Source organism: Anolis sagrei, chromosome 2 (assembly GCF_037176765.1).
Source record: "Anolis sagrei isolate rAnoSag1 chromosome 2, rAnoSag1.mat, whole genome shotgun sequence".
Classification (NCBI taxonomy): Eukaryota; Metazoa; Chordata; class Lepidosauria; order Squamata; family Dactyloidae; genus Anolis; species Anolis sagrei.
Genome location: NC_090022.1, coordinates 168,879,042 through 168,904,437, shown reverse-complemented (window position 1 = coordinate 168,904,437; position 25,396 = coordinate 168,879,042). Strand labels below are relative to the sequence as shown.

At 42.9% G+C, this 25,396-nt stretch overlaps 1 pseudogene; it reads left to right on the top strand.

Annotated features, from left to right (window-relative positions):
- Positions 1-25,396, top strand: part of LOC132767976 (alpha-2-macroglobulin-like protein 1) — a 106,738-nt pseudogene that overhangs the window by 51,535 nt on the left and 29,807 nt on the right.

Below are 25,396 nucleotides of genomic sequence, written 5' to 3'. Positions count from 1 at the left end.
CCAGCCATAGATATACATAGATATATATGATTCACACACAGATAAAGTATCATAGATTTGAAAGAGACCCTTAAAGAAGGACTATGATATGTTGCATATTCCAGAGTAGGCAAACCAGACACTTTCCACACCAACACTGACAAAGAGACAACAAGAAATACTGTTTACCTACAAGCATAAAGAAATTACATAGATTAGAAAGCATTACTTTATTTTCCAGATCACCAGACTGGGCCAGAGCAACGTGTGGCAGGGGGCAGCTAGTACATAATAAGAATGTTTTTATTTATTTCCTATCAAAAGCATTGCACACATAAGTATAAAACTGATAAAAATAGAAAGAGCACAAGCAGCTAAACATCTTTTGACCAGAAAAGGGCAACAGTGACCACATTATAGCCTCAGACAATTTTTCTTCTGTACATGAGGCAGGACATTGTGGACAAGCATACAAATGTGGAGTTGTCTGGTCTGCTCCATAGTCGCACAAGGTAGAGCATAATAAGAATGCAAATATGGGTAAAAGAGCAGAATCAAAGATCTTCTTTATTCTTTCATGTGTTACCTTATTGATTGAACTAGTATGTCTATTTTCATCAAGATTTCACTTTGTTTTTTAAGACATAGCAAAACTATGTCTTAAAAAGGTAGGAAAAACCTACAACAACCCATAGCAAAACTGTTTTTCTGAAATGTTTTCGTATTTCAGAAAAACAGTTTTGCTATGTTCTTGTAGGTTTTTTCGGGCTATAGGGCCATGTTCTAGAGGCATTTCTCCTGACGTTTCGCCTGCATCTATGGCAAGCATCCCCAGAGGTAGTGAGGACTCCTCACTACCTCTGAGGATGCTTGCCATAGATGCAGGCGAAACGTCAGGAGAAATGCCTCTAGAACATGGCCCTATAGCCCGAAAAAACCTACAAGAACCTAGTGATTCCAGCCATGAAAGCCTTCGACAATAGTTTTGCTATGTCTTAAAAACCAAAGTGAAATCTTGATGAAAATATACATACTAGTTCAATTCCAACAGAAGAAAATTCATAAGAGGTTCTTGACAGTTAAATTGGACTGAAGGCCCATCCACTCATTACTTTTATCTCAGGAGCTCCTGGTTCAAAATAGCAGATGGCCAAACAACGTCCCCCGAAATAACGACAAAGTGCTGAAAATGTGAAATGTTCAGTTGTGGAAATATCTCAGTTCTGGCTGGAAAATGCAGATATTTGAATCACTGTATGTCCCTGTACTCAGAAAATACAGTATTTATTATGTTGGTTTGTTCCTGGGATCTTGCTTTGTTGTATCCTACGAACAGGCCAACAGTTGACTAGAGGGCGAAAACTATCCTGGTAAGAGAAACTTCATCCTCCACACGTTTAATGATGTTTGTGACACATAAACAAAGGTTTTGCCACGTAATCAACTTTTCCCATGTTTTTATGATAACAGCAATGAGGAACAGACATGTGTAACCCAGAAACATCACCCCATTCTTCCCAGGCACGTCAGGACAGATGGCCATGCAGCCTCTGAATGATAATAATAATAATGACAAAGTTCTGTTACTGACTTGAAAGTGTCAGTTCCTGCCTTTGAAAGTAGTGACCCTTCTCCACAAACTTTGTTTATGCACCACAAACTTCATTAAACTTCATTTCTCTTGCCAGGACAAAGTTTTCACCCTCTAGTCAACTTTTGCCGTATTTTCAGGATAAAAGCAAGGAGATTCCATCTGAACATGAGGAAGAACTTCCTGACTGTGAGAGCCATTCAGCAGTGGAACTCTCTGCCCCGGAGTGTGGTGGAGGCTCCTTCTTTGGAAGCTTTTAAACAGAGGCTGGATGGCCATCTGTCAGGGGTGATTTGAATGCAATATTCCTGCTTCTTGGCAGGGGGTTGGACTGGATGGCCCATGAGGTCTCTTCCAACTCTTTGATTCTATGATTCTATGATTCTAGGAACAGATATATATTACCTAGTCACAAAACTTGTACAAACTATGTGCATATTCACATCTACTCATTTAAAGTGTTTTTTAAAATTTCCAGTAATGTCTTGCGGCAGCCATATTGAGGGTTCAAACTTTTGTAATGAAGCAGCAAATCTGGACATAGCAGACAGAAATCCCAGGACCGGCAGGTCTGCTCTCATGTTCCGGGTTTTTTTTGCCCTTCATGGAAAACTCACAATTTGGTGCTGTGTGGACCCTTATTTATTTATTTATTTTGAGTACTTCTACCCCGCCCTTCTCAACCCCCGAGGAGGGACTCAGGGCGGCTTACAAAAAGGCACAATTCGATGCCTACACAAAATACACATACATACAAAACAGCAGTTAAAAACAATTATCACAGTTAAAATAGTCGGTATATAATACAATCAATAAAACTAATCTCATGGTCAGCGTTCGTCTTTCAGAGTTCCATAATTCCATTCCACTTAGTCAATTCCTGTCCATCGCCAAGGTCCTTTCTTTATCTGCCAGATTGTCCGAATGCCTGGTCCCAAATCCATGTTTTCAATTTTTTCCTAAAGGCAAGGAGGGATGTCGCTGATCTAATTTCCCTGGGGAGTGAATTCCACAGGTGAGGGGCCACCACCGAGAAGGCCCTGCTCCTCGTCCCCGCCAGCCTCACTTGTGATAGAGGTGGAGTCGAGAGCAGGGCCTCCCCAGATGATCTTAGACTCCAAGGTGGGATATAGAGGGAGATCTGTTCGGACAGATACACTGGGCCGGAACCGTATAGGGTTTTGTAGGTCAAAACCAGCACTTTGAATTGTGCTCGGAATTGGATCGGCAGCCAGTGGAGCTGACACAACAGGGGGGTGGTATGCTCCCTGTATGACGCTCCTGTGAGTACTCTGGCTGCCTCCCGCTGGAGTTTCCGAACAGTCTTCAAAGGCAACCCCACGTAGAGTGCGTTGCAGTAATCTAATCGGGATATAACAAGAGCGTGGACCACAGTGGCCAGATCCAACTTCCCAAGGTATGGGCGCAGCTGGCGCACAAGTTTTAATTGTGCAAAAGCTCTCCCGGCCAGCGTAGACTTCAAGAGACATTTGGGGAATGGAAACTTCTGTGTAAAAAGAAAGTGTTCTGATGCAAAACCAGTTTTTAATTGCAAGACATGGTAGTCATGGGGAATGAGATTGGGTGAGTTTGATTCGCCTTTGCCGTGTTGCCACCTAGTAGAGATCCACAGGGTTATTTGTATTTATTTATTTATCGTGTCATCAGCAACCATTGCATTACAATTCTAACAGAGCAAAACAAACACAGAGATTAAAAAGAAAAAGAAAAAAAAAGAAAGAAAAAAAACCACACAGATTTTGTAAATTTGGTATTTGGTTAAATGTCCTTTGACCAGTATCTGGCCACTTGGAGTGCCTCTGGGGATGCCGCAAGAAGGTCCTCCATCGTGCATGTGGCAGGGCTCAGGGTGCATTGCAGCAGGTGGTCAGTGGTTTGCTCTTCTCCACACTCGCATGCCGAGGATTCCACCCTGTAGCCCCATTTCTTAAGATTGGCTCTGCATCTCGTGGTGCCAGAGCGCAATCTGTTCAGCGCCTTCCAAGTCGCCCAGTCTTCTGAGTGCCCAGGGGGGAGTCTCTCATCTGGTATCACCCATGAATTGAGGTGCTGGGTTTGGGTCTGCCACTTTTGGACTCTCGCTTGCTGGGGTGTTCCAGCGAGTGTCTCTGTAGATCTAAGAAAACTATGTCTTGATTTAAGTCGTTGATGTGCTGGCTGATACCCAAACAGGGGATGAGCTGGAGATGTCTCTGCCTTGGTCCTTTCACTATTGGCTGCTACTTCCCGGCGGATGTCAGGTGGTGCAATACCGGCTAAGCAGTGAAATTTCTCCAGTGGTGTGGGGCGCAGACACCCTGTGATAATGCGGCATGTCTCATTAAGAGCCACATCCACTGTTTTAGTGTGATGAGATGTGTTCCACACTGGGCATGCATACTCAGCAGCAGAGTAGCATAGCGCAAGGGCAGATGTCTTCACTGTGTCTGGTTGTGATCCCCAGGTTGTGCCAGTCAGCTTTCGTATGACGTTGTTTCTAGCGCCCACTTTTTGTTTGACATTCAGGCAGTGCTTCTTGTAGGTCAGAGCACGGTCCAAAGTGACTCCCAGGTATTTGGGTGCGCTGCAATGCTCCAGTGGGATTCCTTCCCAGGTAATCCTCAGAGCTCGGGATGCTTCTCTGTTCTTAAGGTGAAAGGCGCATGTCTGTGTTTTAGATGGATTAGGGATCAGCTGGTTTTCCCTGTAATAGGCAGTAAGAGCACCTAGAGCTTCGGAGAGCTTCTGTTCTACCATCTCAAAGCTCCCTGCTTGAGCAGTAATGGCACAATCATCAGCATAGATGAAACTCTCTGTCCCTTCTGGCAGTGGCTGGTCATTTGTGTAGATGTTGAACATGGATGGAGCAAGCACGCTCCCCTGAGGCAGGCCATTCTTCTGTTTCCGCCATCTGCTTCTCTGGCCCTGGAACTCAACAAAAAAGCTCCTGTTTTGTAGCAGGTTTCCTATGAGGCGGGTGAGGTGGTAGTCCTTTGTGATATTATACATTTTTCTCAGGAGGAGGCGGTGGTTCACAGTATCATAGGCTGCTGACAAGTCTATGAAGACAGCTCCTGTGATCTGCTGCCTTTCAAAGCCATCTTCTATGTGCTGGGTCAGGTTCAGCACTTGCGATGTGCAGCTTTTGCCTTTTCTGAAGCCAGCTTGCTGTGGGATCAGACAGGGGTCTATATTTTCCATAATTCTATGCAAAATAAGTCTCTCCAGAACTTTGTAGAGGTGGTACAACAGAGAGATTGGTCTGTAGCTTTTTGGGTCATTACGGTCTTTGCCTGGCTTCAAGATGGCGATGACTCTTGCTTTCTTTGCTATTTGTATGATTGTGCTGATATAAGTTCTCTCACTTCCTTCCATCTTCTTTTTCTGCGGATCCAGCACTGAAAGGCACCTTCTCGCTCAGCCTGTCCGCGGGCCCTGAGATGGCACCCAAGGCCAGGCTCCTGCTTTACGCTGTGTTTACAGATGGTGAGGTGGTGGCTGACCTTGAAGTCTTCTCAATAGACGAATGCTTCAACCATAAGGTATGTGGGAAATGAAGCAGGGCCATGGGGAAAAACCTTACAACTTCCAATAGTGGATTCTTTTCATTGTTTCCATTTTGTTTATCTTCCTGCCATGGTTCTGTCAGTTCCCTGGTTCTGTGATGAATGTCCTACTTGATAAGCAGCCTCCTGTGTACTGTCCTCTACAGGTTACCCTGGACTTTTCAGAGGAAGAGGCACTTCCAGGATCCAAGGTTAATGTTGAAGTAGCCGCTGCTCCAGGGGCTCTGTGTTCTCTCCATGCCGTGGACCTGAGTGTCCTCCTGAAAAAGGACGAAATGCTGACAGCAGAAAACGTAAGGATGCTTGTTCTTCTGAGCTGGAACCAGTGGATTCTGCTGTTACTCTTTTCTTGCCCCCTGCCAGTTTCATGTGATTCTTTGTTTATTTCTTCCATTGATGGATGGGTGGATTGATTCTATCATCCAACTTCAACTACTTTTTAGTCACTACAGCAAGCATCCGGCTACTGGATTCCTTCGGCCCCTCAGTCACTGTGCCATTTTAACCAATCCTTCTTGCTCTTTAGTTTACAGTATGAGGAATTATATCTTACTACCATCTCCTTCTTATACCTGAATACTTATACCTGAACGAGCAGTGACGTTTTCTTCCCACTGTGTATTCGCAACCCCAGTTGCTAATTAAGAGTGAGCAAAGTCTGTAGTCAAGAGGTAAAAGTCTCCGCAGAGCAGGAGCTGTGCACCTAAAGTAGCCTTCTCCAATTTCCTGTGCAACTCTTATTAGTTCAACCAACATGGATAATGGGAATTGTAGCCAAAAACATTTCAGCAATTTGTTTTCTAGGTATTTGATTCTCGCTTACCTTCGGGCTTTGATTTAATCACTGGAAGAGGATTCCCTTATCGCTTGGAAGACTTTGAGCCATACCCCTGTTTGGCCCCTCAAAGGCAGAAGCGCTCTGTGAAGCAAGCCCCTTGGTACCAGGCTGAAGCTGATGTTTATAGTCTGTTGAAGGTGAGTACCTCCTGCTTCTGAGGCCAACTTGAATATGACTTTCTTCTTTTTAGATCTATTTATCTAAAGAGTGTTTGTAGTCACAACAAAATCACCAGAAAGGTCCATGATGATAAAAGGAGAAAATGGTGGAGAGGAGGCAATGATGTTCCATCCTGGGCCCGGTCCTGTTCAACATCTTTATTAATGACTTAGATGAAGGGTTAGAAGGCAGGATCATCAAGTTTGCAGACGACACCAAATTGGGAGGGATAACCAATACTCCAGAGAACAGGAGCAGGATTCAAAATGATCTTGACAAATTAGAGAGATGGGCCAAAACTAACATAATGAAGTTCAACAGTCACCAATGCAAGATACTCCACTTAGGCAGAAAAAACAAAAGGCAAAGATACAGAATGGGGGGCGCCTGGCTTGAGAACAGTACGTGTGAAAAAGATCTTGGAGTCCTTGTGGACAACAAGTTAAACATGAGCCAACAATGTGATGTGGCAGCAAAAAAAGCCAATGGGATTTTGGCCTGCATCAATAGGACCATAGTGTCTAGATCTAGGGAAGTAATGCTACCCCTCTATTCTGCTTTGGTCAGACCACATCTGGAATATTGTGTCCAATTCTGGGCACCACAATTCAAGAGAGAGATTGACAAGCTGGAATGTGTCCAGAGGAGGGCGATTAAAATGATCAATGATCCCAATAATTAAAGTGTATAAAGCTAAGGTTACACCTATGCTTTTATATGCAGCAGAAGTATGGAGTTTAAGTTCCATCTCAGTAATAGAACAAGCACAATCCCAGCACTTGAGAAGCATACTGGGAATAGATAAAAGGACCTCCGCTGCTGCAATGAGAGCAGAACTACCGACCTCCTGGATTACACATCTGACAAATTATATAAGAAGTTGTGGGCTTCCTGTCTCCTGCGCCTCAAATGACCAAGTAAGAAAGGGTGCTATACAAAGAATTTTGGATATAGAAGCACAAAAAGATATAGCCACCATCAGTAAGACTGCTAACCTAAAATGGCTGAGTCAATATAAACGTACCTTTCAAACTGATAACTACCTAAAAATGCAAATACCAAAACATCTCAGGGAGGTATTCACTCGAGCCTGATTTGATCAGCTTGAGACAATGGTTAGATACAGGAGATTTAACAGCATCCCTTATAATGAACGGAGTTGTATCCGCGGGGCACCTGAAATTGAGGATATAGCACACATATTATTTGATCGCAAATTGTATCAAAAGGTGAGAGACTTCCACCTTGGTCCATATATCAAACGGACAATGTATTGGGATTCTCACATCAGAACAACGTATTTTATGTGTGGCCAAGAACCAAAAATAACATATAAAACAGCTCTGTACTTAAGCAAAACAATACGTCTGAGAACCACATATGTAGGGCTGATTGGGGTAAATTGTAGGGGTGATAATGAAATATGATGTATATACTCAGGTTGATCAGTTTATCAGTTTTATCATGTCTCATCATATTTATTTTCTGTATTGTTATAAGTGTCGTATTTTAGCTTACTAAGTGGAGTGTGATAAGGTCTTGTCAGTCCTTGTTTTCTTTCTTATTGTGATATGGCCTAAGGGCTAATCAATAAAATTACTTACTTACAAGAAAGGAGATTCCATCTGAACATTAAGAACTTCCTGACTGTGAGAGCCGTTCAGCAGTGGAACTCTCTGCCCCGGAGTGAGGTGGAGGCTCCTTCTTTGGAGGCTTTTAAACAGAGGCTGGATGGCCATCTGTCTTGGGTGCTTTGAATGCAATATTCCTGCTTCTTGGCAGGGGGTTGGACTGGATGGCGCATGAGGTCTCTTCCAACTCTATCATTCTATGTTTGCTTTTGGCTTTACGTAAACTGGTGCTGACGTGTTGTTGTTGTTGTTGTTGTTGTTGATGATGATGCCTCCCCTGCTTTCTCCATCTCCTTCTGTTCTTCTGATTCTCCACAGCAATTGATGATGAAAGTTTTAACCAACACAGAAGTTAAAAAGCCCGTTTCCTGTGATCTACCACCTAGAGTGATAACACCTTTCAGTGGTTTTGGAGAAAAAGGTGAGTTACTCTTTCGACCTCTTTGTCGGATTATATAAAATTATATAGGAAGAGGCTAGGAATACCTCTTCCTATATAATTTTGCTTGGAAACTGAGATTTGCAGGCAGTATCCTCTTGTGTATACCACCAGTGGGGACAAATGGAAGAAGGCCTTCTCAGTGGTGATCCCTTGATTGTGGAATGCCTTCCCCTGGCAAGTCTGGCAATGTTGGTTTCTTTCTGCTCCCAAACCAACATACAAATTCTGTTAAGCCTTTGAGGGTGAAGGCTAATGTACTTTGAGAGGTAAATATACACGGCTTTTAAACTGTTGAAGCTTTTAATGTCTTTATGGTTTAATCTGGAAGTATTTCAAGTGTTTCAAATCGCTTATTGTACACCACCACATATTCAAACATAAAAAGCAGGTTGAAAGAGTTGTACTAAATAAGATTTGGAATGATGAGAATAATAATTGCAGTGCTTTCTGTTCATATATATATTCTTGTGGCTTAATCTAGCATTCATCTTACCTGGAATGGAGCTCCATCTGTTCCAGGTAAGATTAATGTTCAGTTTAGCTCAAAGAAAGCTGATATGCAGCTTATTCATTTTAGTGATTATGGTCCTATCAAGGCAGCCATATAACCCAGTTTGAAACTGAATTATATGGTTAGTGTAGGCTCATATAATGTAATTTGATGCAGAGGTGGTGCAGCGGGTTAAACTTCTGAGCTGCTGAACTTGCTGACCAAAAAGTTGGTGGTTCACATCTGAGGAGTGGGTGAGTTCCCGCTGTTAGCCCCAGATTCTGCCAACCTAGCAGTTTGAAAACATGCAAATATGAGTAGATCAATAGGTACCGCTTCTGCAGGAAGGTAATGGCACTCCATGCAGTCATGCTGGCCACATGACCTTGGAGGTGTCTACGGACAACGCTGGCTCTTCGGCTTAGAAATGGAGATGAGCGCCACCCTTCAGAGTCGGACTACACTTAATGTCAGAGGAAACCTTTACCTTTACCTTTTTACACTGCATTATATGTGTCTGCACTGATCATATAATGTAACTAGCCATCTCCTGCCACGTTTTGCTGTGACCCACATGGGAGTTCTGTGTGAGAGGTTTGGCCCAATTCTATCGTTGATGGGGTTCAGGATGCTCTGTGATTGTAGGTGTACTATAAATCCCAGCAACCACAACTCCCAAATGTCAAGAGTCTATTTTCTCCAAACTCCACATTTGGGCATATTGAGTATTCATGTAGAGTTTGGTCCAGATCCATCATTGTTTGAGTCCACAGTGATCTCTGGATGTAGGTGAACTATAACTCCAAAACCAAAGGACACCGCCCACCAAACCCTTCCAGTATTTTCTCTTGGTCATGGGAGAACTGTGTGCCAAGTTTGGTTCAATTCCATCGTTCGTGAGGTTCGGAATGCTCTTTGATTGTAGGTGAACTATAAATCCCAGCAATTACAACTCCCAAATGACAAAATCATTTTTTTGAGTGAAGGACATACCTTGGGTTGTTAGGTGTCTTGTGTCCAAATTTGGGGTCAATTCGTCCAGTGGTTTTTGAGTTCTGTGAATACCACAAACGAACATTACATTTTTATTTATATCGATTCCAAACTGCAACATAGGGCAGCGTTGATGGGGCCTATATTTCAGTGGAAGGAACTGGATATTACTTGCCTAAGAAAATCCTGTGAAGTTCATCAGATCACCATATATCAATAGGCGACTTGAAAATTCACATATACACACATGTGTTTATATAGGTGGGACCAGGCCCGTAGCCAGGATTTTGTTTCGGGGGGAGCTGAGTTTGATTCGGGGGGGGGGGGGGGGGGGGGGGCTGAGTCTGAGTGAAAGAGGGTGTACCCTAGCAAACCTTTTGTATTGTTACCCCAATACCCTCATGCATATGGGATATGTTGAGCATAGTGATCAGATCATGATATGAATAAACATAACACTTTAAATAATGTAATGTACCAGTAAGGCCTTCTTGCGGACCACCATGAGAATTTCGGGGGGGGGGGGGGCTTGGGGGGCTTCAGCCTACATGCCTGGGTGGGACTATTGTTGAATTATTTTCCCTAGGGTTAATTATTTTTTTATAACTGCAGATATTGTAATAGCTCGTGACAACTATCTCCTATCAATAAGGCATTCTGCCATTTGGTTGCTGGATGTTTTGTAGTGTTGCTAGCCTTTCAAAAGGCTCCTATGAAAATGGCCACACTTTGATTCATTCTTAGTTAGTAATAAAGCTAACAATTTTTCTTCTTTCTCTCTTTTTCTTAGGAGCACCACATCATGAATCTAATGTGATAGAAGATGAGTCCAAGCATTCTGATTCCAAGAAAAAGAAGGAAGACAAGAAAGGCAAACCCAGAACACACTTTCCAGAGAGTTGGATCTGGGATTTAGTACCTGTCAAGTTAGTGTTTCTCAGATATTACTGTGTGTGTGTGTGTGTGTGTGAATTAAATACATCTTGTAATGCTGGTGGTGCCATCTGCTTTGGGTACCATATTGGGATATCACTCAGCACCGGGATTGTGGTGCAGCTGGCTGAGTGTCAGCTGCATTAAGATCACTCTGACCGAAAGGTCATGAGTTCAAAGCCAGCCCGGGTTGGAGTGGGTTTCCAACCAATTGTGTGTAGCCTGTTGTCGACCTTTGCAACCCGAAAGACAGTTGCATCTGTCAAGTAGGAAAATTAGGTACCACCTTAAAAAAAAGTGTGGGGAGGCTAAATTAACTGATTTATTAGGCCATAAAGAAGACTCCAGCAAAGCATTCCAGCGGGGAAGCATGCGGGAATGCGGAAGTGCTTCATCAGCATCGCAGATGGACGATGAAAGCGACAGCTCCCCTGGCAGCCAGAAAAAAGTTAAATAGCCTCTGTGTATGTCTGTATATGTTTGTATGTCAAATATTGGCATTGAATGTTTGCCATATATGTGTACACTGTAATCTGCCCTGAGTCCCCTGCGGGGTGAGAAGGGCGGAATATAAAAGCTGTAAATAAATAAATAAATAAATAATAACCGCTGCGCCCCCCCCCCCCCCAAACAGTAGAAAGGACTTAAAAACCCCAAAAAGGGGAGAAAGAAAGAAAAAGGAAGGAGAGAAAGAGAGAGGGAAAGAAAGAAGGAAAGAAAGAGGGAGCGAAGGGAAAGAAGCATAAAAAAGAGAGAGGGAAAAAAAGAAGGGAAGAGAAAAGGAAGGATGGAAGCAAAGACCTAAGGAAGGAAGGAAGGAAAGGTAGAGTGCCAAAATCATTTTTTTTTAGTGATGGTCACTCCTTGGATTTATTTATTTATTTGCGGTTTCCACAACAATTACAACTATACAATTACAGTTAGACATAAGTCAAAATAAAATACATCCGTAAACAGTAGAACCATCATTAAAACAGTAAAACAGGTGTCTTGTGGTGTCTTGTGGCCAAATTTGGCGGCAATTCGTCCAGTGGTTTTTGAGTTATGTTAATCCCACAAATGAACATTACATTTTTATTTATATAGATTTCAATCTTATCTTTCCAAAATTCAACATATTTGGATTTTTTGTAGCTTAATCGATTGTATGTCATTCATTTTAACAAATACTTTATCCCATTTTGAAAAAATCTTTTCACACTCCCACCATAAATGTAAATAAGCCCCTGTTTCCTTATTGCACCTCCAACAATTTGTAGATTGTTTCTATTATAATAACTTAACATTATTGAAGTCATGTGACATCTCCAAATTACAACAGCAAAACAACAGAGGAAAAATAATCAGGGACATCTAATCACCTCTCAACAAAAGATTGCCCCAGGCACTGCCAGGCCATCAAATGCTAATCAAGGTGGTCAGTTGAAATATTTTCACTTTGCTCCAACAGACAAGAGTCCTTTGTCCCACCCTGGTCATTCCACAGATATATAAAACCATTTTCCTAGTTCCAACAGACCTCACTACCTCTGAGGATGCTTGCCATAGATGCAGGCGAAACATCAGCAGAGAATGCCTCTAGAACACGGTCATATAGCCCGAAAAAACCTACAACAACCCATCTCCAAATTGGTTTATAACAATTATCTTTAATTCTAAAGCTTGTGTGGTTTTGTAGTTTTAGTAGTTGTTTTTTTTTTTGTGTGATCTTCAAGTTGTTTCATGGGTGATTGGGAAGTTGAGTCTCTCTGAATAAGAATATTTTATTCAGAATTAAACTCTTTTCATCTTCAAAAACAGTTGGATGGTCTTCTGGGTTAGACTCTCATTTGCTATGTCGAGAGCCTAGTGTTTCTTTATATACGTCGCTCCAGTAACTTCTCACAAAATTAGGCTTTAATTGTATGTAGGGTGTTCCAAGAGGAATGTTTTCTAGTGTTCTCGGCTAAAAGGGTTTTTTGTGTTATTCCAATTTCCACCTTAGCTAACTCCCCCCCCCCCTCAAAATAGGGCAAAACTTCAAAACTTCCAAATAACACAAAATATTATTGTTTTCCTGTTCTTCAGTGAGGAAGGTAAAGCAACCCATCCAGTCACCGTTCCGGACACTATTACAAAGTGGAATGCCAATGCTTTCTGTGTGGCAGACATTGGCTTTGGACTCTCCCAACAAAGTGAACTCAGAGTCTTCCAGCCCTTCTTTGTTGATTTAAATTTGCCATTTTCTGTGGTCCGTGGAGAGACATTTACACTAAAGGCCACTGTCTTCAATTACCTCAAGGACTGCATCCAGGTAAATGCTAATTTCAGACAAACAAAAATACTTCTTTTACATGTATGGCCAGAAAGAAAGGCAAGGGGGAACCTCATGATCCACTCTGGATGAGATAGAGGTCAAGTAACTTGAACATTATGTGACATGTCCTTCCTATGTTTGCACCAATTTATAATTTCTAAGATGTATGTGTTACTTTCCCCCCACTATGAAATACCAAATGTTACTCTTTGGGGTCGGTTGGCATACCTTGTTATAGAGCAGTGGTTCTTAACCTGGGGTTCCCAGATGTTTCTAGCCTCCAACTCCCAGAAATCCTAACAGCTGGTAAACTGGCTAGGATTTCTGGGAGTTGTTGGCCAAAAACATCTGGGGACCCCAGGTTGAGAACCACTGTTGTAGAGGAAGATGCAGAAATGCAGCTTTTAGTTGTGTCACAGAAGTGTAAAGGACAAAACACTACATCTCTGTCATATCAGAAGAGTGTAGAACAGCGTTTCTTAACCCGGGGGTCGGGACCCCTGGAGGGGTCACCAGGGGGTGTCAGAGGGGTCGCTAAAGACCATCAGAAAACACAGTACTTTCTGTTGGTCATGGGGGTTCTGTGTGGGAAGTTTGGCCCAATTCTATCATTGGTGGGGTTCAGAATGCTCTTTGATTGTAGGTGAACTATAAATCCCAGCAACTACAAGTCCCAAATGTCAACATGTATTTTCCCCAAACTCCACGGACATTTGGGCATATTGAATATGTGTGCCAAGTTTGGTCCAGATTCATCATTGTTTGAGTCCACAGTGCTCTCTGGATGTAGGTGAACTACAATTCCAAAACACTAGGTCAATGCCCACCAAACCCTTCCAGTATTTTCTGTAGGTCATGGGAGTTCTGTGTGCCATGTTTGGTTCAATACCATCATTGGTGGAGTTCAGAATACTCTTTGATTGGAAGTGAACTATAAATCCCAGCAACTACAATTCCTAAATGACAAAATCAATATCCCCCCCAACCCCACCAGTATTCAAATTTGTGAGTATTGGGTATTTGTGCCAGATTTGTTCCAGTAAATGAAAATCCATCCTGCATATCAGATATTACATTATAATTCGTAACCGTAACAAAATTCCAGTGATGAAGTCACAACGAAAATAATTTTATGATTGGGGGTCACCAAAACATGAGGAACTGTATTAAGGGGTCACGGCATTAGGAAGGTTGAGAAACACTGGTGTAGAAGATCTTAGAGAACCACCTAGTTCAACTCCCTGCTCAGATACAGGGGACCCATATTCTTGACCTAATCCTTCTCCACACACATTATCCCACAGAATTCAAGCAAGAATGTACCCCATGTAGTGGGCAGAAGAAGCTCATGAGATTATCTCAGAGCAGCAGGGTTTGTGTGTGAAGTTTGTGGGGAACCTACCTGTTCACTTGTATGACAGATATCTCCAGAGGATTATTTCTGGTTAATCTAACCTGGAGAGAAATGCCTTCCCTCCCAAATATGTTCCTAAGAACAAATGGGAGGTTTGAATATTCAAATGTGTACCAGCTCTACACTGCCCAGACTCTTATCTCTACTGGGGGTTGGGGTGGACAATACATCTTTTGGGAAAGGGTCCTGAAATATATACATGTCCACATGATGGTCTGGAAGCATGATGGTCCAGATCGGATGGGAAATATGACTCGAGAAATATGCTGTTTCCTGGGGTCAAAAATACACCATGTCTCTCAGAGGCTCACTACGCTGCTCAAGGCACACTACCCTCCCCCTTTCATAGAATCATAGAATCCTAGAGTTGGAAGAGACCCCGTGGGCCATCCAGTCCAACCCCCTTCCAAGAAGCAGGAATATTGCATTCAAAGCACCCCTGACAGATCCAGCCTCTGTTTAAAAGCTTTCCAAAGAAGGAGCCTCAACCACACTCCGGGGCAGAGAGTTCCACTGCTGAACAGCTCTCACAGTCAGGAAGTTCTTCCTCATCTTCAGATGGAATCTCCTTTCTTGTAGTTTGAAGCCATTGTTCCACGTCCTAGTCTCCAGGGCAGCAGAAAACAAGCTTGCTCCCTCCTACCTGTGACTTCCTCTCACATATTTATACATGGCTATCATCTCCTCTCAGCCTTCTCTTCTTCAGGCTAAACTGCCCAGCTCCTTAAGACGCTCCTCCTAGGGCTTGTTCTCTAGACCCTTGATCATTTTAGTCGCCCTCCTCTGGACACATTCTAGCTTGTCAATATCTCTCTTGAATTGTGGTGCCCAGAATTGGACACAATATTCCAGGTGTGGTCTGACCAGGGCAGAATAGAGGGGTAGCATTACTTCCCTAGAACTAGACACTATGCTCCTATTGATGCAGGCCAAAATCCCGTTGGCTTTTTTTGCTGCCACATCACATTGTTGGCTCATGTTTAACTTGTTGTCCACAAGGACTCCAATATCTTTTTCACACGTACTGCTCTTGAGCCAGGCATTGTCCCCTATTCTGTATCTTTCCATTTCGTTTTTTCTGCCTAAGTTTCATGTTGATTCATGTAGGAACTGTTAGGCATACTTTTCAAAAGATCACAAACAATTTTGAGCTCTTAGAACACATCTGAAACAGTGTAATGTATAGGTGGTCTTTTCATCCCTCATCCTCATTGTAAGACGTGGCCCTACAAGGGTTAGAAAAATAGTACAGGTTAATAACTGGCTCAGAAAATGGTGTTGGAGGAATGCTTTGGCTGCTTTTCTAGGAGAATGGCCTACTGGCAAGGGATGGGGTACATCTCACACAAGTAGGAAAACACGTTTTTGCTCACAGACTGGCAAACCTCATCAGCTGCACTTTAAACTAGGTCCACCAGGGGAGGGCCACAACAGCTTTGCAAACAGTACTTTATCCACAACCACAGGAAACTGCCAAAAAGCTAAACAGAGGGTTGTGCAAAGACAACAAAGACCAAGTAGCAAGAGCACAATAATCCCAAATAAACAGCTCAGGGGACGGTACTAGGGGCTCACATGTCTTTACACTAATGTTCAGAGCATGAGAAATAAACAAGACGAACTCCAGTTTTTAGTACAACACCATACTTACGATGTCAGCGGTATCACGGAAACCTGGTAGGATTACTCATATAACTGAAATGTAGTCAGCAAAGGCTATAACCCCTTTCACAGAAACAGAACAAAGGGGGGGGGGGAGAGTAGGGGGAGTTGCCTTATATGTCAAAAACAGTTATGCTGCAGAAGAGATGCAAGACCGCAATCCTGGAAACCAGCTTGAAAGCATCTGGATAAGAATCAAGGGAACCGGCACTCAAAAAGATCTTGTTGTGGGCATATCCTACAGTCCTCCGACGAAGCCTTCTGTCAACAGTTTGACCATACAGGCACACAGAAGAGATATAGTAGTCATGGGCGATTTCAACTATTCCAATATTTGCTGGAAAACAAACTCAGCCAAGAGTACAAAGTCCAACAGATTCCTTGCTTGCCTTGAAGACCATTTTATGGTCCAGAAGGCAGAAGAGGCAAAAAGAGGGTTGGCTTTTAAACAGAGACTGGATGACCATCTGTTGGGGGGTGCTTTGAATGTGATTTTCCTGCTTCTTGGCAGGGGGTTGGACAGGATGGGCCGCGATGTCTCTTCTAACTTTATGATTCTTTGATGCCTTCCCTTAAATGCTTACCATTTGCCTGGACCATATTATGTATATTCCTTCCTTGCTTTGTTCAGGTGAGAGTAACCTTGTTGGAATCACAAGAAGCAGAGGTGGAGACATGCCCAGCCTGCCAGTATATCACCTGCCTTTGTGCTGATGAAGCAAAGACCTTCTCCTGGAATGTGACAGCTACTCAGTTGGGTAAGGCAGGAAGGAGTGAAGTGAAGGAAGTAAGAGATGCTTAGTTTTCCCTGTGTATGTCCTTCCTCAAATACTTTACAGCCTGTGAACACTTAGATGGTTTATTGGTGGAAAGGCTGATGTTAGTTATGGCAATATGGATGAGTTTTTTTGCCAATAAATGCTGTGTCTGTGCCAGCTTCTGCCACTGTATTTGTACTCATTCTGCATTGAAGATCTAGGGACTGTTACAAGTGCTTGTTGGCACATGTCTGCATTAATTCCAGAAGAACCTCCCCATCTGTGCTGTCACCAGTGTCTGTCCCATGTGTTGTGTAGAGAGGAATAGTGATGGCCTTCATTGGCAGTGTCACACACAGTGCCAGGAGTGAAGTCAAAGGGTGTTATTTTTCCTGTCAGACATAAGCAGTCGCTCACACATCAGACCCATGGCTGAATGCCTCGCATTTGGTGATCTCTGGTATTATACTTTCTGGTAGGAGATGTCAAATTCTCCGTTACTGCTGAAGCCGAGAAGACCCAAGAGCTTTGTGGCAACAAGATTTCTGTGATGCCCCGACGAGGATGTTCAGATACAGTGATTAAGTCTCTGCTTGTCAAGGTTAGTGTGACCTTCACCACCTCAATCAAACTGTGGTTCAATGTGGTTCAATGCCTTTGAGCAATGCACTTGAGCAAGTGCTGCTAGAGCTGGAATGTAGATCTAGAAAAGGTTTGAATCTATTATGTCTCACTGCTTAAAGCCAGGGAAGGAGAGGTTCCTTGGCATTTCCAGGAAGCTCTGTGTTTCTGGGATTCAGATCAGATCATCCAGGTGAACAGAAGTGTTCGAGTGCATGCAGCAGTTCGGGATCTTGATGTAAGGATCAAACATGCTGATGGCATATAGAAAGAAACTAAGCTGTATTGAAGGACCTCCATTTTGAGACAGGAAAGTAACTCAGGGTTCCAATTTAACTGAACTACATCTTGGAAAATTGAGAGAGGAATCCAGGGAAAAAGAAGAGGTGGAAAAGCATCTCTAAGTGTATCAGTTTACATCCCAGTGGAGTTAGGATGGATAGACAAGGAGAGAGGACACTTCAGGGCACTCAAACTATCTGTTACCACTGTCCACCATAAAACATTCTTGACTCTCAGCACAAAGACATTGTTTATTTATTTATTATTCGAACTTATATGCCGCCACTCCCTTGGGGCTCGGAGAAGAATGGCTAAAATCTAACACAATTTAACAACAATTTAAAACAATTTAAAAACAGCAATATTAAAAATCAAAGGCCTGTCGAAACAGGTATGTCTTACATGCCCTGCGGAAAGCTGATAAGTCCCACAAGGCACGGACTTCAGGTGGCAGAGTATTCCAGAGTGATGGTGCCACTGCTTTGAAGGCTCTGCGTCTGGTTGCTGTTAGATGCAAGGTTTTGACATTGGGAATTTCCAACAAATCTTGGTCCTCAGAACGGAGGGATCTCTGCGGTTGGTAGGGGTTGAGGCGGTCCCTCAGCTACATCGGCCCCAGACCATGCAAGGCCTTAAAGGTGAGTAACATCACTTTGAAAGTGATCCGGTGCTCAATTGGTAACCAGTGCAGCTGTAGTAAGATCGGTGTTATGTGGCATCTCATCGGAATTCCCGCAAGAAACCGAGCAGCTGCATTTTGTACCAACTTGAGCTTCCGGATCACCGACAGAGGAAGGCCAATGTAGAGGGCGTTACAGTAGTCCAGTCTTGAGATGACTGTAGCCTGGATCACCGTAGCTAGGTCGTCCCTGGACAGGTAGGGAGCCAGCCGTCTAGCCTGCCGCAGATGAAAAAAAGGCGGTTCTCCTAACAGCGGAGACCTGGGCCTCCATCATCAGCAGAGGGTCCAAAAGGACTCCCAGACTCTTTACCAATGATGACAGGCATAGTGCCTCGCCATCCAGGGTAGGCAGGTGGATATCCCCACTGCCCGGTTGACCCAGCCATAAGATCTCCGTCTTTGCTGGATTCACCCTCAACCTGCTGGCACGCAGCCATCTAGTAATGGCCTCAAGGCACCAATGGAAATAATCGGGTACATTGTTGCCTTTCTAATAGCACTGTATTCAGTCTGAAGGCCTGGCCAGACACTGAGAGAGCATGCATGAGGTGGAGGTCAGAGGGAAATTCCCCTGAGAGAGCTGTACCATAATTTATTTATTTATTATTTACTTACAGTATTTACAGTATATTCCGCCCTTCTCACCCCACAGGGGACTCAGGGCGGATTACAATGTACACATATATGGCACACATTCAATGCCAAAGACACACAACACATATAGACAGACAGTCAGAGGCTATTTAACATTCCACTTTTTTGGCCTCCAGGGGAGCTGTTGCTTTCATCATCCATCTGTGACACTGTTGAAGTACTTATTTTTATTTATTTATTTATCTGACTTGTATACCGCTACTCCCAATTTGGCTCAGAGCGGTTTACAGCAGTAGATTAAAACAATACAACCAACTTTAAAATACAATAAAAAATGAGAACCAACATAGTCCCGAGTTATTCACCCATTGAAAGCTTGTCGGAAAAGAAAGGTTTTACAGGCTTTCCGAAAAGCAAGTAGCTCTCGGATGGTTCGGGTTTCAATTGGCAAGGCATTCCATAAATAAGGGGCTACAATCGAGAAGGCTCTCTGCCTAGTAGAGGACAGATGATAAGTCTGGATGTTGGGGACTTCAAGCAAATTTTGGTCCTCGGACCGAAGTAATCTCCGGGGTTGGTAGGGGGATAAGTGGGCTCTCAGGTACGCTGGCCCCAGACCATATAAGGCCTTAAAGGTTAGTACCAGCACCTTGAAAGTAATCCGATACTCAATCGGAAGCCAGTGCAGCTGTTGTAGAATTGGGGTGATACGGCACCTCGCCAGCACCCCGGCAAGAAGACGAGCCGCCGCATTTTGCACCAGCTTCAGTTTCCGGATCACTGACAAAGGAAGGCCAATGTTGAGGGCGTTGCAGTAGTCAAGCGTCGAGACGACCGTCGCCTGGATCATCGTAGCCAGGTCGTTCCTAGATAGGTAGGGAGCCAGTCGCCTAGCCTGACGTAGATGGAAAAACGCAGATCTGCTCACAGCAGAGACTTGGGCCTCCATTGTGAGCAGAGGGTCCAATAAGACACCAAGGCTTCTTACATAAGGTGACCGATGTAGTGTCTCGCCTTCCAGGGTAGGCAGTTGGATCTCCCTCCCACCCAGACGGCCCAGCCAAAGGATCTCCGTCTTCGCTGGGTTTACCCTCAACCTGCTGGCACGCAACTACTTCTGCATTCCCCGCATGCTTTGCTGGAGTGTTTTGCTGGAGTCTTTTTTATGGCCTCATAAATTAGTTAAATTAGCCTCCCCACACATCCCAGAAGAACTCATGACTCCCTTTCCTTCTCACAGCCAGAAGGTGTCCCTGAAGAGAAGACCTACAATGCATTCCTGTGCTCCTCAGGTATGGATGGACAGCATCCCTTGCTCAGATCAGGTGTGGGTTGGCTGTATCCCTTGTGGGCGATATGCCTTGTCCCAGATTCCCAGGGAATACATCTTGGAATGATCACATTGCCTTTCTTGTTGAACTGAAGTGTCTGTCATCTCATTATAGGAAATTAGCATGATGTAAGAGACACAAAAGAAGCTAGCCTTGAGGGAGGGAGGGAGGGAGGGAAGGTGGGCCAGAGATGCAGGTGAGCAGGTTATTCCCCATTAGGTAGCTTTCTTAATCCTCCTGCTCCCAGTGGACAACACTGGTATTGTTCTCCTTGTCAGGGAATGTGAATTATATACTCGAGTATAAGCCTAGTTTTTCAGCCCCTTTTTTAGGCTGAAAAAGCTCCCCTCGGCTTATACTCGAGTCAAGGTTATTTATTATTTTATTCTGTTATTAGTATTATTTTTATTTCATGTATTATTTTATTACATTTACAGTATTTTACTCTATTATTATTATGATTATTATTACATTTATTATACTTTATTATTATTGCATTTATTGGAGCCCCCGGTGGTACAGTGGGTTAAACCCCTGTGCCGGCAGGACTGAATACCGACAGATTTGAATCCGGGGAGAAGCGGATGAGCTCCCTCTATCAACTCCAGCTCCTCATGCAGGGACATGAGAGAAGCCTCCCACAAGGATGATAAAAATATCAAATCATCCAGGCATCCCCTGGGCAACGTCCTTGCAGACAGCCAATTCTCTCACACCAGAAGCGACTTGCAGTTTCTCAAGTTGCTCCTAACACGACAAAAAATGCATTTATTACTTTACTCTATTATTACATTTATTATTTTACTCTATTATTGCATTTATTATTGCATTTCCATTACTTTACTTTATTATTATTATTATTATTATTATTATTATTATTATTATTATTACATTCATTATTTTACTCTCTTTATTATTGTTGGAAGGATACGTAAATACATTTACATTGAAGAAGGGTATAATGATGATTTAATCAGAGTTGGGCAGTCTTATCTCAAATTACAATTTTATGTAAATATTCAACACCATTTCACCTCCTGATGCCTCAATAAATGTACATTTTATTGTTATCTATTTTTATTTTGAAATTTACCAGTAGTGGCTTCATTTCTCACCCTCAGCTTATACTCGAGTCAATATGTTTTCCCAGTTTTCTGTGGTAAAATTAGGTGCCTCGGCTTATATTTGGGTCGGCTTATACTCAAGTATATACGGTACCCTGAACATTTGGAAAAAGCACTGTACAAAACATGGTATTGTTGAATTAATTCTTAGTCATTATTTCCCTGCAGGAGATACAAAGACAGAAGACATTTCCTTACAGCTGCCTGAAGATGTTGTGAAAGATTCTGGACGAGCCAGGGTCTCTGCCATTGGTAAGGTGGAAAACATGCATTCCTTGCTATAATTTAAGGCACGTTGGCAGCATTATGTACAGCAATAAAAAAGAATAATTCAGCAGCTTGTTATGGGGCAACAGAAGGTGAGAGTACACAAGACTATCCCTGATTTTCCTCTGTGAAAGGAATGATAGAGAGTGCATGCAGTGGTTAGAGACCCTGATAAAGAAGCAAAGGTATCCATGGCAGGAGAAGCGGATTAAAGGCTTCATTATGGCAGAAGTACTCAGGGTGTTGATCTAGGCCCCCTCTACACTGCCATATAAAATCCAGATTATCTGCTTTGAACTGGCCCATATGGCAGTGTAGACTCATATAATCCAGCTCAAAGCAGATCATTTGTTTTGATAATCTGGATTATATGGCAGTGTAGAAGGGGCCTAATCTAACTTCATCCTAGAGAAGAGCTGAGAGGAGACTGGTAGGGAGAAAAAAGATAGTAAAGCATCCCTATGAGTTATTTAATATTTATTTATTTTATCAGTTATATCAAGGAGATGTCGGGTTGGATAGGCAAGAAGATCACTAAGGCTGGATCTACACTGCCATATAATTCAGTTTCAGAATGCAGATTAACTGCTTATGAGTCATAGCAACAACAGCCTGTATTGGTCTACACCAGGGGTCCTCAAACTTTTTAAGCAGAGGGCCAGGTCACAGTCCCTCAAACTGTTGGAGGGCTGGATTATAATTTGAAAAAAAATATGAATGAATTCCTATGCACATTGCACAGATCTTAATAAATATTTAAGATCTTTAGCTGTGTTTTTAGCTATGAAACAGGTTCAAGCTTCTTAAACACTTAAAAACAATACAATAATTAAAATGAAGAACAATTTTGACAAATATAAACTTATTAGTATTTCAATGGGAAGTGTGGGCCTGCTTTTGGCTGATGAGATAGAATTGTTGTTGTTGATGTTGTGTGCTTTCAAGTCATTTCAGATTTAGGTTGACCCTGAGCGAGGGCCGGGTAAATGACCTTGGAGGGCCATATCTGGGCCCCGGGCCTTAGTTTGAGGACCCCTGGTCTACACTAACAAAATCACAGCACAGATAGGTATTTACTTATTTATTTACAGTATTTATATTCTTCCCTTTTCACCCCGCAGGGGACTCAGGGCAGATTACAATGTACACATACATGGCAAACATTCAGTGCCATAGACACACAACATATATAGACAGTCAGTCAGAGGCTATTTAACATTCCAACTTTTTCGGGCCACCAGGGGGGCTGTCGCTTCACCGTCCATCCGTGACACCAATGAAGTACTTCCTCATTCCCCGCATGCTTGCTGGAGATTTTTATGGCCTCGTAAATTAGTTAAATTAGCCTCCCCCCATAAGTGGTACCTAAATTTCCTACTTGACAGATGCATCTGTCTTTCGGGTTGCAAAGGTCGACAACAAGCTACACAAATTGGTCGGAAGCTCACTCCGACCCGGGCTGGCTTCAAACTCATGATCTTTCGGTTAGTAGTGATCTTAATGTAGCTGACTCCCAGCCAGCTGCACCACAGTCCCGGTATAACAAAAGGAAGTCGTGGGGATAAAAAGAGAAACGTGATTAAAATTTACTAATTAAAAGAATAAAACTTGCAACAGTCTCACAAAAGAATATATCAGAGTTGTTTGGGAGGTATGGAATTTTATACCACTCATGTCATTGAGAATACTGAAAAAGATGGAATTCCTGTATTTCATCCACGTCTTATCATATTTTTGGGCATACAAATCACAAAAACAAACCCTTTTAGAACCTTCCATATTTTTGTATCTCGCAAACAAAAGAACTGGTAGCAACACATTACATCTTGCAATAGCCAAAGCTCTCCTCTGGGTGGGATTAGCCAAAATGTTAGACAAGTTGCCATAACTACACACTCAAATTATATGAGTCTACACTGCCTATGATCCCATTCAATGCACTTAATCTGCATTCAGAAACTGGAATATATGGCAGTGTAGATGGCACCTTAAACCATCAAACCTTATTGCTACTGCCTGCTCTGAGGCAGCCTGTTCTCTTCAATGCTAAGCTTTCTTGCACTTCTAACAAGGAATAGATGGATGAATGAATAAACTTACATCATATTTATGTTCTCATGTTCTCATATTACACCAAACTATAACGGCCACATTTGCTCTGATTGCTATTCTTATCATTATTAGCTACTGACATGGTTAGTTTATATCTTGAGTCTCTAAGAAACTCAAGATATGTCCAGATTTTTTTCCAAGAGTTTGGAAGAAGACTTCTATTGATATGACTTAATATTTTTGTCCTCCATTTTTCTCTGTCCTTCAGGAGATATTTTGGGCCTCACAACAACCCATATAGACCAGCTCATTAATTTGCCCATTGGCTGTGGTGAACAAAACATGATCAAGTTTGCTCCCAATATTTTTATACTTCAGTACTTGGAGCATACCAAACGTGTAACCCCTGAGTTCAAAGAAAAAGCGATAGGATTCATGAAGAGTGGTAAGTAGTGCTTCCCCTTCATCTTGGAATTGAAGAGAGTTCATTGTCAAGAATGGTGTCTGCAAGAACATAATCTCTTGTTGAGGAGTATAAGCCCACCGGAAAAAGTAGGGAAGCAGTTCTGTGCATGGCCGTGCATTTAAACTCAAGGTGGCTTTGAGGATGTAATAGACTTATTGGGACAAAAATTCCAATGTTCTGCCTTTGAGGTCTGTTTTGGGCACTCTGATGAAAAACTCCAGGGACCCAATATTGATCCGGGTGTCTCCCCAGTGCCAAATGGAAATTCTTTTCAAAATGTTCCCATCTTCCAAACTGCTGGACTTTATTAACAGCATTGGATTCATTTACTCCTACTCTAGCCTATAGGGGTGGGTGGGTTGGGAAGAGTGGATAAAGGTGAGACTAGCAGCATCTTCCTAAGGTTTTGGGATGTTCTGTTGGCCATTTAGTGGTAACATCCCCCTCAAAAAAGACCGGGTCAGCGGGAGACTGCCCCCCCCCACCTCAGTAAGACAGCATCATGCAGACCACATGTAGACTTAGTCTCCTCCTGGCAGGCCCGTAGCCAGGATTTTGTTTCGGGGGGGGGGGGGGGCTGAGTTTGGTTCGGGGGGAGGCTGAGTCTGAGTGAAAGAGGGTCTACCCTAGCAAACCTTTTGTATCGTTACCCCAATACCCTCATGCATATGGGATATATTGAGTATAGTGATCAGATCATGATATGAATAAACATAGCAGTTTAAATAATGCACCAGTCAGGCCTTCTTGCAGACCACCATCAGAATTTGGGGGGGGGGGGCTGAAGCCTCCAAACCCCCCCTCCCCTGGCTACATGCCTGCCTCCTGGACTACAGTTTTATATACTTCTCTCTGTATAGTTCACTGATCTGGCTTTACTGGCCTACTCTGAGATTTAAGAATAAGAAACGAATCCAATAAAATATAATAATACAAAAAGTGAGTGTACAGATAAAAAAAATGATGGCACAACATACTCCTTCATTTCCTGCAGGGTACCAGCGTGAGCTTCTCTACAAACATGATGATGGTTCCTACAGTACTTTTGGAAAGCGGGATACTGAGGGAAATACCTGGTGAGTAAACAGATACTTTGCAACATTTCACCACGAAAGGGCACCAGGATGCATGTGGCAAAGCAACATCATAGTGTAGATAAGATGGTAAAGATTATCGAGAAAGAACAGATATGCTAGGAGGGGGCCACAGCAGTTTTCTTTTTCCT